Genomic DNA, 13,717 nt, shown 5'->3' with positions numbered 1-13,717 from the left:
GCAAGGGAGAAGAGTTTATGATGGGTACTTGGTATGGCTTGACTTGGCGTAGATCACCCCGGCAACGGCGCCAGAAATCATTTTTGCTACCTCTTGAGCTTGCGTTGGTTTTCTCTTGAAGAGGAAAGGGTGATGCAGCAAAGTAGCGTAAGTATTTCCCTCAGTTTTGAGAACCAAGGTATCAATCAAGTAGGAGACAACACACAAAGTCACCGAATACATGCACAAACAATCAAGAACTTGCAACCAACATATAAAGGGGTTGTCAATCCCTTCACGGTCACTCACAAAAGTGAGATCTAGTAGAGATAATAAAGTAAATATTTTTGGTATTTTTGATGTATAGATTGGAAAATAAAGATTGCAAAATAGTAAACGAGATTCAACAATATGGAAAAGAGACTTAATATAATGGAAAAGAGACCCCATGGACATAGGTTTCACTAGTGGCTTCTCTTAAGGTAGCATGTATTATGGTGGTGAACAAATTACTGCCGAGCAATTGATAGAAAAGCGCATAATTATGATCACATCTAAGGCAACGATCATGAACATAGGCATCACGTCCATGTCAAGTAGACCGACTCCTGCCTGCATCTACTACTATTACTTCACACATCGACCGCTATCCAGCATGCATCTAGAGTAGTAAGTTCATATTAAAGCCCATTAAACATCCAAAACAGATAGTATAATAGCATGAAACAATAAAAAAAATGTAGATACGTTGGAGACGTATCACTCCGCATTGTAAAACACGATGAATCCTTCTCTCCGATTTTTTTCTCCCCGAACGTGAATATATGGAGTTGGAGTTGAGGTCGGTGGAGGTCCAAGGGGCCCACAAGGACAGAGGGCGCGCCCTAGGGGGGTGGCCGTGCCCTCCACCCTTGTGGCCAGGATGTGGGCCCCCCTTTGGTTGATTCTTTCGCCAATATTTTTTATTAATTCCAAAAGTTATCTCCGTAAAGTTTTAGGTCATTCCGAGAACTTTTATTTCTGCACAAAAATAACACCATGCCAATTCTGCTGAAAACAACGTTAGTTCGAGTTAGTTCCATTCAAACCATGCAAATTAGAGTTCAAAACAAGGGCAAAAGAGTTTGGAAAAGTAGATACGATGGAGACGTATCACCACGCTCCCGTTGGCCCGACACTACCGCTTTCTTTGTAATCTACACCTAATAATAAAGGAAAGAGTGCTTCTGACCATTCGTCCAAAAAATGCCCTCGAAGTTGCTATAAATTACCCGCTATCCCACCCATAAGTGATGAAAACGATTCCGTTTTTCTTTCCAAAGTCGCCGTCGTGCTCAGCTGTTTTATAGAGATGATACCCAATACATATCACGGACACATAGGCGGCATAGTGGCTATAGCCCGTCTCTCCCACCCCGAAGACCAGATTTTGAACCCCAGCAAAGGCGGAGCCACGATTTCTCAAAGCCTAGGGCTAAAACTAAGTAACTATATCACACATGCCAGTGCATGTTAGATGCATGTCACAAATACACTTTTTTTGCGGGAATCATGCACCTGGTCCCCCGTATGAGTTCATGGGCCGGCGTGTGGGGCATGGCACCTTTTTTTATTTCCTTTTTTTGTCTTTTATTTTGTCATTTCTGTTTTTTTTCTTTCTTCTTTAAATTAATTTGAGATTTAAAAATTTCAAAAAGTTGTGAGTTTAAAAAAAAATGTCCGAGAAATCATAAAATGTCTGTGAATTTTAAAAATGTTTGAAAAACACAAATTTTAGTGGTTTCAAAAAATGTTGGTGATTTTACAAATCTGTTCAAAAATTATAAAAAAATCATAATTGAAAAAAATGTCGCAAAATAAAATCATGTTCATGATTTTGAAAAAATGATCGTGCACTGAAAACATATTAGCGAATCTTAAAAAATGTCCATGAAAGTTTAGAAAATACTACAAAAAATTCAACGTTTTTGCGAATTTCAAATTTTTCCTCAATTTTAATTAATCATCGATTCAAAAAAGGAAAAGCATTGAAATCAACCGGCTGATTTCTCTCGCTTTTCCGCCGCGTGCCGCGCCTTTAGATCGATCCATCGGACCAATTGCTCTGGCACGTTTTGCTGGAGCATAACAATAAATCTGCTGGGCTCCACCCACGTGGGAAGCAAACCTGCGTTTTACGTGTACACTGTACAATGCTGCACATTTGCTCCGTGAACCATGTTTTAGCAGCGCCTTTTAGGTGAGCTGTTTTTCTTTTTTGGGCGAATGGCCTTTTAGGTGAGCTGTAGCAGTTATTTTGGATAGGAAATGATGGAATCAACATTTTCATCCTTAGTACATAAAAAGGATGCTTACCTTTTTTTTGTGAAAAAAGCAGCTTACCTGATCGACCAGACATATTTTTTCTTGGGAAAGGCTTCTCTTCAACGGATTGAACGTTTGGCACGTGTCAACCGTTTCATCAGTATTTTATCGTGCGGCACGCAACAATTCCCCATCAAATACACGCTTTGCAACATGGGACATGTTGCAAGACAACCGAGCACAACACATGTTGTGTTGCGGACCGACCAGATCGAGCGAAAGTGGCGTCGACTGGAGCTAGGAGCGGCGACGATGCATGTACTTGAGGCGAAGACAATGCAATAGTGTCGGTAACATTGCACAACATGGATCATGTTGCGAACTTAACAAACACAACAAGGGTACTATTACAAACCTACAGAGCACTTGCAACACGAACTCAACATGAGTCATCTTGCCAAACTTATCGAGCGTACCATGGAATGCAAACCAACTGAGTGTTTGCAACACGAGCGCAACATGAATCATGTTGCAAACCTACCGAGCGCAACATGGGTCATTTTGTAAATGGTATGTCGCGGTCAAATTGGGTCATGTTGCAAAAATACCTAGCGCAACATTAGTCACGTTGCAAACAATGTTTCACAGTTGAATTGCCGACATGGCCAAATCAGATGGTTGTGATGAGCGGGGTCCAATGGATGTGGAGGCGGTCGATCTAGACCACGAGTCAATCGGACGATCTGATCTGATCTGCCCCGCTACAAAGCCTCTCAGCATTGCTCAATCGAGGATGTGACGGTGTGGCTGGGCACCACCGTCGTTGCTGAATTCTTGGATGGGACGGTGCGGCCGGGCATCACCACATATGCAAGCGGGAAGTCACGTCGCTTTAAGGCTTTGCCGTTGTTGTTGTTGTATGCTGGGACAAACCGTGCAAGTTAGGCGCCATTGCTGCATGCAGGGACCTACGTCGTTGCAACACATTTGGATGCGCTACCGCCAACCGGTATGGGCACATTGCAAGTCTAGGTGTTACCGCTACAAGCTGGGACGAGGCGCTATACAAGGCCGGGGGCCACCATTGGGAGTCGAGATGGGATGCTGCAAAATTGGGCGACATTGTTGCATTCTGGACATGTGATGTTGTTACAAGAATATTTTTTCTATCACAATGGGCGGCGGTGCTTAGACGATGTTGCAAGTCGGATGCGTATTGCTGCAAGAATGACCATCAAGTTTTGTGGTTATGGTCAGCGCATGCTGCGGCGACTGGTGCTGCAACAACGGCTAGCAATGCTGCAACGACCATCACATGTTGCCATGATGGTCAATGCACGTTGCGACGATAATGATTAGTGTTGCAACAGCGATCACCCGTGTTGTGGCAGTCACATGATGCTGCAATGACGCCCAACACATGTTGTAACTGCGGTGACCGGTGCTGCAATGACGATCATGAGGTGTTGCGGCGAGGGTCAACGCAATTGTGAAAACGGCAAATGACGACCATATGGCGGTGATAGAGTGTTGCAACGACGGTCATATGATGTTGCGACGATGGTCAACATGTGCTACCGCGATGGTGCGACGAGTGGCGGCACAAGACCCTATACGTATGGCAAGTGCGATCGGGCAAGGATGGCCGTCTTCTTGAAAGCTGGGTGACACCATGCTAGGAGGAGACGAGGGAGACGGTGAGTCAGCTACTACTGCTGCGAGCCAGGGTGGTGCAGTGACGGCTTGCTACGAGCCGACCAGCAACAAGGTCCAACGACCTAACCGGAGCTGGCACAAGCGGAATACGGAGCTACTGGTGCGCTATGCCAGCCACACGGCGAGTAGAACTAGAAATAGATAGCTTGGTCGTACAAAGCGTTGTAAGACTATCCACAATGGAGAGTAACATACACTAGTAACATACACATATCTCTAGACTATGTTACTACCTTCATAGTGGATAGTAACATAATTGTGGTAACATGCAAAGCTTCATTTATTAAATTATAGACTCATATTGCATTGGGACATGTGATGTTACTTGCTAAGTTACTCAAATTACCTCTTTCCTCATTAACTCAATGTCACATAAGCAAATTTGCTGAGTTGGACTCGATGTTACTGATGAAGTTACTTCCACTGTGGCTAGTCTAAACCTACAAGTAGCTAGTTTGATCAGTGGTTAATTGGTACGTCAATTAAACAAGCTTTTGTGGGGCCTAACATCCACGTGATGTGGTGTGTGAAACAGGTGCACAAGCGGCTCAACCTCCCCGCGCGAACCAATCGTAGCGGCCCGACTTCCGCAGATCCTACGACCAGCGAGGCGGCTTATGTTTGGGTATTATCAGCCGACTTATTTGTAGCATCCACCTTCAAAAGATGTTTGCTGAGTCAAAAAATGTTCATGAATTCAAAAACTATTCATGTATTTCGGAAAATGTTCGTCTAAACAAAGGAAATGTTGGTGATTTTTTTTAAAAAATATTTGCCGATTCAAAAACTGTTCGCCCATTCAAAAGTCTTGGGTCCCGATAACTGCCACACGTGTGGTGTATCGGGTAGTTGTGCCACACGTCTTGTGTGGCATGGACAGCAACCAGGCCACACATCTATGTGTGGGCAAAACAACTAATGCCCACACACATCTTTTTTTTCCTCCTGAACCCTCTCGCACGCGTGCGTGTGGACGAAGTTGATAACGCCCATACGCCCGTATGTCAGGCCTCGTACCCTCCTGGTCCCGCACGCGACGCGTGACGCCCACCGCGCGCCCGCAGTTGCCATGGTCCAGACCCCGTTCATGTTGGTTTAACTGCAGTTGCCATGTCGCTGAACTACGGTTGCCATGTCGGACAACTGCAATTGCCATGGTTGCTCAACTGCAGTTGCCATGTATGGTCTGATCTAATGTAGTTGCCATGATTTCATAACTTTAAGAGTTGCCACATACTAACACTAGGCAGTTGAGAGAGTTGCCATGTGCTCACAAGTATGCTAGGGCAGTTGCCATGTAAAAAGGAAGAGTTGCCATCTGCTAACGTGCACGTTAGGGCAGTTGCCATGTACGTGCACGTTGGGGCAGTTGCCATGTACCATGCAAAAACACATGGCAACTCGGTAAAAAAGAGTTGCCATTTGCTTACGTGCACACTAGGCAGTTGCCGTGTACCCTGCAAAAACACATGGCAACTCGGGTAAAAAAAGAGAGTTGCCACCTGCTTATAAAGCACACTAGGGGCAGTTGCCATGTGCGCTACAAAAACACATGGCAACTAGCAGCTGGGGTGTGGGAGAGGAGACGGGCGTGTGGGCGAGATGGCAAATGCCCATACATCAACCCTTGTGCGTGACTAAAAACTGGTGTGTGGGTAAACTGCTAAACGCCCACACATTGGCCCCTCTGTGTGGTAAAATAGATGTGTGGACGAACTATGTCACACACCACACACACGCCTTGTCCTACGTGGCACAGAAAATCAGCCAGATTGTGCCAAGATTCGTGCATATAGTACTGGACGGTGATGAATGCGTGTGATCGAGATGGTCAACGCCCACACGTGTGGGCGTTAACATTTCCAAAAGTCTTTTATGTCTAGGATTTGATTAGTTTTTGGAAAGTCTTGATATGTCTAGGCGTTGGGAGTAGTTCGTGGTGGATGAGATTTATTTTTAAAGTTTTAAACATTCCCTTGTGCTATACAATGACAAGTGTGTAATGCAGTGGCAAGCTCATTGCCTTGGAATTTATCATGTCGAAAATACATTGCGATCACAGTCACAACCTGGATAGATAAAGGACGCTCATATGTCAGGTATTAAGTCAGGCACGGGCATGTTTGCTAGTGTACTATAACGGTAAAACTCACAGTCACAACCGAACCCGTTTTTATTAATCACAAGCAATTTCTCGGAAAACATAACGTGGGCATAGGACTAGAGCGAAATTATTTCATGGAAGCTAAACTAAACCGATCGATTAAAAGAAAATCTTCTCGACGTGGCCGGCCACCATCCAGCCTTCGATCTCCTTCTTGAGCCGATACTGCGACGCGAACGGCCCCTTGACGAGCACGACGCACATCCTCTCAAGAACAAGCGCGTTCCGGAACAAGAGCCTGGCCATCATCCTCTGCAGCGCGTCGCCCTGGTAGTGAACCATGTTGATCTCCTTCACCCGGCTCCGCAGGCACGGCACCGAGAAGCTCGACTCGTCGGGGGCCGTGAGCCTTTCGGGAACCGTGGCGAACTCCATGAGCAGCGTGAGGATCTCCAGGTTGGGCGCCTGCTCCAGGACCCGGCGCATCACGCCGGGGATCAGAAGAGAACTTTGCAGCGCCAGCCGCGTCAGGCTGGAGAAGGAGGGGAAGCCCTCGAAGCAGCTGTAGGGCAAGTGTTGGTGGTGCAGGTGCAGGCTCCTCGCGGCAGAGATCTTCTCCATGAAACTTGTGAACCTGTCGGATGAGGGAGCTTCGCAGAAGTTGACGGTGCAGGATGGGATCCCTGCTGCGCCATGCAGGGACAGGAGCGACTCTGCGGGTGCCTCGCCGCAGTAGTCCAGGGACCTCAGCTCCGACGCGTCGATGCGAACGGACCTCAGGTTGTGGCAGCAGCGAAGGGCGAACCGGCGGAGGCGCTTGTCGAGGACGGAGACGGTGCTGAGGCGGCCGACGGACTCCAGCGTCAGGTCGACGAGGCGGGGGCAGCTCGAGATCAGCCGCTGGACGCTTCTCCCGCCGTCGCGCCGCGGGGCGGTGATGCTCAGAGTCTCAAGGAACGGCAGCTCAACGGTCTTCGGCAGATTCATCCGGCAGTTGCTGATGCGCAGCGTCCGTATGGCGGTGCACGAGAAGAGCCCTCGCGGGAGGACATACGACCACGGTCTCCAGTTCCTCCCTTCATCCTCGGCGTCCGAATTGTCGGTGCCACTGTCCACCTCTTCTTCTTCCTCTCCTCCGTAGTCATGAACCTTGCGGCGGCACTGGCAGATCGAGCCGAGCCAGAAGCAGAGGTCGAGGTGGAGCTCGTGGAGGCGGTTGGTCCGCAGCACGTAGGTGAGCCACTGGTCGACGTGCACGGCGTTCCAGTGGTGGCAGTTGTCGAAGGCGAAGCGGAAGCTGCGCAGCGGCACGTGGGTGCCGGCGGTACGGCGGCGGCAGAGGAGCGCGGAGCAGACGTCGTCGAGGATCACGCCGCTGCAGCTCTTCCTCTCCTTGGCCTCGTAGTAGAAGGTGTCCCAGTCCTTGGCCCTCTCGCCCTCGCGCTCCTCGAACGAGATGGCGTGGACGTTGCAGAAGATGTTGCGCCACCGCCGGGACAGCCCCGCCGCGCAGCCGGCCTCCTTGGTGGGGAGGTAGGAGAGGATGTTGCCGATCAGGAAGTCGGGGAGGTCGCTCAGGCGATCCCTGGGCGCGCGCGCCGACGGCGACGGCGACGGCGATGCCATCTCTCTATCGCCCGGTTGCTTTGGTTTGGAGATCCGATCCGGCTCGATGTGCGACTATATATCAGGGAATACCGACTAAACAAGCGCGTAATTTGCGGGTTAAGTTGGCCACCGGAACCTACTTAAAAATAAGTCATCGGGAGAAATCGTAACAATTCGGTTAACATATCGAGGAGAGGCATAAATAGGCAGGCGTCGAGATGGCATCTGATGATCGGATCACGGCGTCGAAGATGGCAGGAGGAGACCGGCTAAGCGCTCTCCCGGACAAGGCGCTGGAGCGCGTCCTCTCCCACCTCGTGACCGACGAGGCCGTGCGCACCAGCGCGCTCTCCAGCCGGTGGCGCTACGTCCACGAGGGCGTCCCCGTCGTCGACCTCGTCGACACCAAGACAGGCGAGCGGGCCGACCGCATGGACGACCTCAAGGTCTGCTTCGACCACCAGGTGGCGTGCGCGATCCTCGGCAAGGGAGCGGAGACGCCGATCCGCGTCCTCCGTCTCGGCGGCGTCCTCCACGTCCCGTACGACCTGCTCGACCAGTGGATCGCCACCGCCGCCACCTCCGGCGTCGAGGACCTCGACATCGATCTCAGGTACGATGAATCCGCCCCGGGCCCGCTCTGCCCGTTCCGCCGATCACCGGACCAGGACGATTCCTGGATGTACACCGTGACGCCGCGCCAAACCTTCAGCTGCCGCACGCTCCGCCGCCTGCGCCTGTCGTGCTGGGCGCTCGACCTGCCGGGCAGCGTGGACATGGCGTCGCTGGAGACGCTCCACCTCGACAGGGTCACGGCCCGAGACGGGCTGCTGCAGCAGCTGCTCTCGAGCTGCCCGCGCCTCGCCAGCCTGACGCTGGAGGAATGCCTGGCCATCAAGGAGATCACGGTGACCAGCCCGTTCCTGCGTAGCTTCGCCATGATCTGCTGCCACAATGCCACCGCCGTCGAGCTGCGCACCACCTGCCTCCGGTCGCTGCACTACAAAGGCGGCCTTCCTCCTCGCGGGCCGCCGTTCATCGTCATCGCAGACTACCTGGCAGTCACGGCGGTGAGGATTGAAATCTGCCAAGGCATCTGTCGCGAGGAATCACCGGAAGTTGCTCCGGTCATGGCCCTCATCGGCCGGTGTGAAAAGCTGGCGCGTCTTGACCTCTGCTTGTTCCTTTCAGTGGCCTACTACAGCAGCTTGCTCACAAGCGTCCTGCGTGACCTGCCGCACCTCAGGCAGCTGATCCTCGAGGGCAGCCTGGTCACCGACGACGCGGTCCCGTTGGTCGCCGCCTTGCTTCGCAGCACCAAGGACCTGGAAGTGCTGGCGCTGCTACATCGGGGTCCAGAGCCTCCAAAGGAAGTGACTCCCTCGCATGACGAAGCAAATGCCAAGCCACAGAAGAAGCGACGCGTCGTCAACGACGTGACAGGCGTCTAGAGCAGTGTGCTCTCATGCTTGAAATTGAAAAGGAAGTGAGCCTCGGGAGCTGCTTGGTCACCGATGATGTGGTCCCGTCTGTCGCCGCCATGGACCTGGAAGTATTGCCGCTTTTACATCGGGTCCAGACTCCGGAGCCTAAAAAGGAAGTGACTCCCTCGGAGAAAGCTCAGCGGCGACGTCGAAAGCGGCGTAGAAACCGTCATCGTCAATTACAGGCATTAGTCTAGCATCGCATGCCTGGATTATAGAAGAACAAAAATTGTAAACTACCAAGGACTGCCCAATTGAAAATATGCTTTGCAAGGTTTCTGCTTTCTAGGGCTGCGGCGTTGGAGGTTTTGAATTCATAGCTGAATTCGTTGGAATTGGTATAAGCTTTCAACGGAGTTATAGAAGTATGGAGTCCATATGCAGCAATCCTCGCATATTTCGATGGGTTTATCTGCAGCATTGCAGTCAGGAGGCTAACTATGTGGTGCACAATCTAGCTAGACATGCTTCTGATGCAAACTCTAGTGTTTTTTGGGACTCTGATCCCCCTAGTTTTATTATTCTTGATGTTATGAATGATGTACTATCTACGTTTATGATGAAATAAAGTGCACCATGAAAGTCTTTCCCTAAAGAAAGACAGGAGAATAAGATTGGTTGCAAGGGAGTAACTTGCAACTATATGGCAGAAAAAGTTGCTTGCACTTGTAAAATCTTAAGAGTAAAAATATGTTGTTAATGTTTTTTTAGTAATGCCAGACATCATTTGCTTACATTTCTCTGTTAAGTTCACTAACTCAACTAGGACCTTATGAGAGATTCATGTTGGGCACATCATGCTCTTAAGTTGCACAAGGCAGGTAATTCTGGAATAAAAGAAAGCAAATAATGCAATGCAGCAATCAAACGCGTCCGGTTAGGTTACTACCACTTATGTTCTGTGCATTCGTATCTGAGTTGGAACACACTGATAGCTTATTATGCAGAAATTAATTTTTTTACACCAAGACTAAGCTGCTTGAATAATAATAATCAAGAGCATCTAGTTAGAAATATCGTAATTGATGATCTGGTAGTATTACTTTAGCAAGAACATTCATATACTGTGAGATCAGTTTCTACAAACATCAGAAGGGCCATCAGGAGTACACATTGTTTAAGGTAAATTAAATATATCCAAATACGCAACAGTAAGCCTGAAATTTAAGGAAAACTTAGGAAAATTATTCTTCAAGTAAGTTGTCGGAAATACTAGAGCATAAATGCATTTAAATCTAGAATAGTGAGACACTTAGCATCAGGGGCAGACCTGAATCGACCAATTTGCAGACTTTGTTCCGCCAGCTGAATGCAACGGGAATGCAGAGCTCCGACTCTGAGAACAAGAATGAAAGAAGCAGCAGGCCCTGCAGTCTGTGGCATACTCACTCAGAAAACACGTCTGACTTTAACCAGCATGCGAAGGGACTAAATAAGAATTCATGAAATTGGCATAAACTACTAACATCGTTGACACTTCAGCAGTAGAGCATCAACATTCAAAAGTTATGTGGATAAACTTGTGTGCGTATAGATGACAAAGTACACAAAAAGTGCCTTGCATTGAGCAACCAAGGTAACACAATCATAAGCCAAAATGAGTGCTAATGTATAAAATGATTAACAACACAGGTTTCCAGAGATGTCGGCAGGCAGGTTGGGCAGTGCGGCCAAGATTGGTGACCTGGGCCATGATTTTTGTGAATGCTGTAAAACTGGAAAATGAGGGAAAGGGGGAAAACAGGCGTTGAGCCATTTGGTCAAACACATACCGGACCTCACCTTCACCACTCCATTCATGCGTTGTCGGTGAGCCCACTCAGCTGGAGCAGCAAGGAGCCTGACGCCGCTGGCCCAGGGAACTGGAAGAGCAGCGCGCCGCCGGGCCTTCGATGAGCGGAGGCATGTCGCGGGCGTCGCACCGGTGGACACGCGGACGGCGCGAGGTGTCAAATGGGACGGGGACGAGCAGGTGCCACGGCCTGAGAATGAGACTATGAGAGCAACGAACCCAGGGGATGGCTGATGGCCGATGGGACGGCGGGAGCTTCACGAGGACGGGGTCACGGGGACATGAAGGGATTCCGGTGCTACCGTTGCACTTGCACCGGACACAGTAAATACGGAGTACTCCCTCTGTAAACAAAATAGAAGAGCGTTTATATATCACTAAAGTAGTGATTTAAACGTTCTTATATTGAGAGAGTACATCGTATAGGTGCTCATACAATGTATTTACACACCACATGAATGTATGCGGTCACTCCCAGCCGTGTGGCCGACGGGCGGCATCTGGGCATCTTGAAGACGAGGACGGCGTGGTTTCTCGAGAGTACCGTGCCTTTCTGTAGCCCCAGATCGCCTCCGTTGGTGACTTCATGGTCATGCTGAAGCTCTTCTTCAAGCCGAAGCTTATCATGAGGACGACCATCGGGGATGTCTCAGCCCCATCATTCTGGCTGCAGATGGCATCCTGCCGCGCGCTGCAGTCTCCTTCGACCCGGACACCATGTCCTTCTCCTTCAAGCTCAAGCTTAGCCGCTGCCGCACTGCGGAAGGCTCTATCCAGGTGTGGGCGGTGGTGCTTGATGATGGTTTCTTCCCGTGTTTTGATCTTCGTTCTGAGCTCATTGCGCGGGAAAGCTGCCGCTCCCTCTTATTTAAATTCTGGCAGCGGGATGAGGCCGGCTTGATGTGCCCTCGCACTTTGCCGCTCCTGCCGGCTGTCGAAAATTTGCACCCTCCTAAACCTATCGTGCCACCTGGGCTGCTCCCCACGGTTGGGCCTCTGCTCGCTGCCAGCAGGGGCGACATCCTTCCTACTGAAGCCTGTTTCCCAGCGTATGCACGCGTCCAAGCCCACCAGGTCATTGCCACTCGGCCCATCTGCTCCAGGCCCTTCAAGCACGCTCCTGCCCTCGGTGAGGGCCTGCTTTGTTGGGAAAACTAGTAATTCAAAAAAATTCCTACTATCATGCAAGATCTATCTAGCAGATGCATAGCAACGAGAGGGGAGAGTGTGTCTACATACCCTCATAGACCGAAAGCGGAAGCGTTTAGTTCACGCGGTTGATGTAGTCGAACATCTGCAGGATCCAACCGATCCAAGTACCGAACGTACGGCACCTCCGCGTTCAGCACACGTTCGGCCTGATGACGTCCCTCGAGCTCTTGATCCAGTAGAGGGTCGAGGGAGACTCCGTCAGCATGATGGCGTGCTGACGGTGTTGATGAAGTTACTCGCGCAGGGCTTCGCCTAAGCACTACGACGATATGACCGAGGTGTTAAACTGTGGACGGGGGCACCGCACACGGCTAAGAGATTGTCTGTTGTGCTTTGGGGTGCCCCCTGCCCCCGTATGTAAAGGAGGGAGGGAGGAGGCCGGCGGACAGGAGGGGCGTGCGCCATAGGGGAGTCCAACTAGGATTGCCAATCCTAGTTGGGGTCCCCTTCCTTTCCAAGACGGGAGAGAGGGAAGGAGTAGGAGAGTGAGAAGGAAAGAGGGGGGCGCCTCCCCCTCCCTAGTCTAATTCGGACCTGCCATGGGAGGGGGGGCCATCTTGCGGCCCTCCTCTCCTTTCCACTAAAGCCCATTAAGGCCCACTACTTCCCGTGAGGGGTTCCGGTAACCTCCGGGTACTCCGAAAAATGTCCGAACTCTTCTGAAACCTTTCTGGTGTCCAAACATAACCTTCCAATATATCAATCTTTATGTCTCGACCATTTAGAGACTCGTCGTTATGTCCGTGATCTCATCCGGGACTCTGAATAAACTTCAGTCATCAAAAACACATAACTCTTAATTCAAATCGTCATTGAACATTAAGCGTGCGAACCCTACGGGTTTGAGAACTATGTAGACATGATCGAGACACATCTCCGATCAATAACCAATAGCGGAACCTAGATGTTCATATTGGTTCCTACATATTCTACGAAGATCTTTATTGGTCAAACCGCACAACAACATACGTTGTTCTGTTTGTCATCGGTATGTTACTTGCCCGAGATTCGGTCGTCGGTATTGTCATGCCTAGTTCAATCTCATTACCAGCAAGTCTCTTTACTCGTTCCGTAATGCTTCATCCCGCAACTAACACATTAGTCACATTGCTTGCAAGTCTTATAGTGATGAGCATTATCGAGAGGGCCCAAAGATACCTCTCCGATAAACGGAGTGACAAATCCTAATCTCGATCTATGCCAACCCAACAAACACCTTCAGAGACACCTGTAGAGCATCTTTATAATCACCCAGTTACGTTGTGACGTTTGATAGCACACAAGGTGTTCCTCCGGTGTACGGGAGTTGCATAATCTCATAGTCAGAGGAACATGTATAGCAATAGCAATAAAACTTATCGACCATTATGCTAAGCTAACGAATGGGTCTTGTCCATCACATCATTCTCTAATGATGTGATCTGATATGTCTCCAACGTATCTATAATTTATGAAGCATTCATGCTATTTTATTATCTGTTTTGAATGATTACGGGCTTTATTATACACTTTTATATC

The sequence above is a fragment of the Triticum dicoccoides genome, chromosome 2B, assembly GCF_002162155.2.
Source record: "Triticum dicoccoides isolate Atlit2015 ecotype Zavitan chromosome 2B, WEW_v2.0, whole genome shotgun sequence".
Taxonomy (NCBI): Eukaryota; Viridiplantae; Streptophyta; class Magnoliopsida; order Poales; family Poaceae; genus Triticum; species Triticum dicoccoides.
This window is presented reverse-complemented; position numbering follows the sequence as displayed.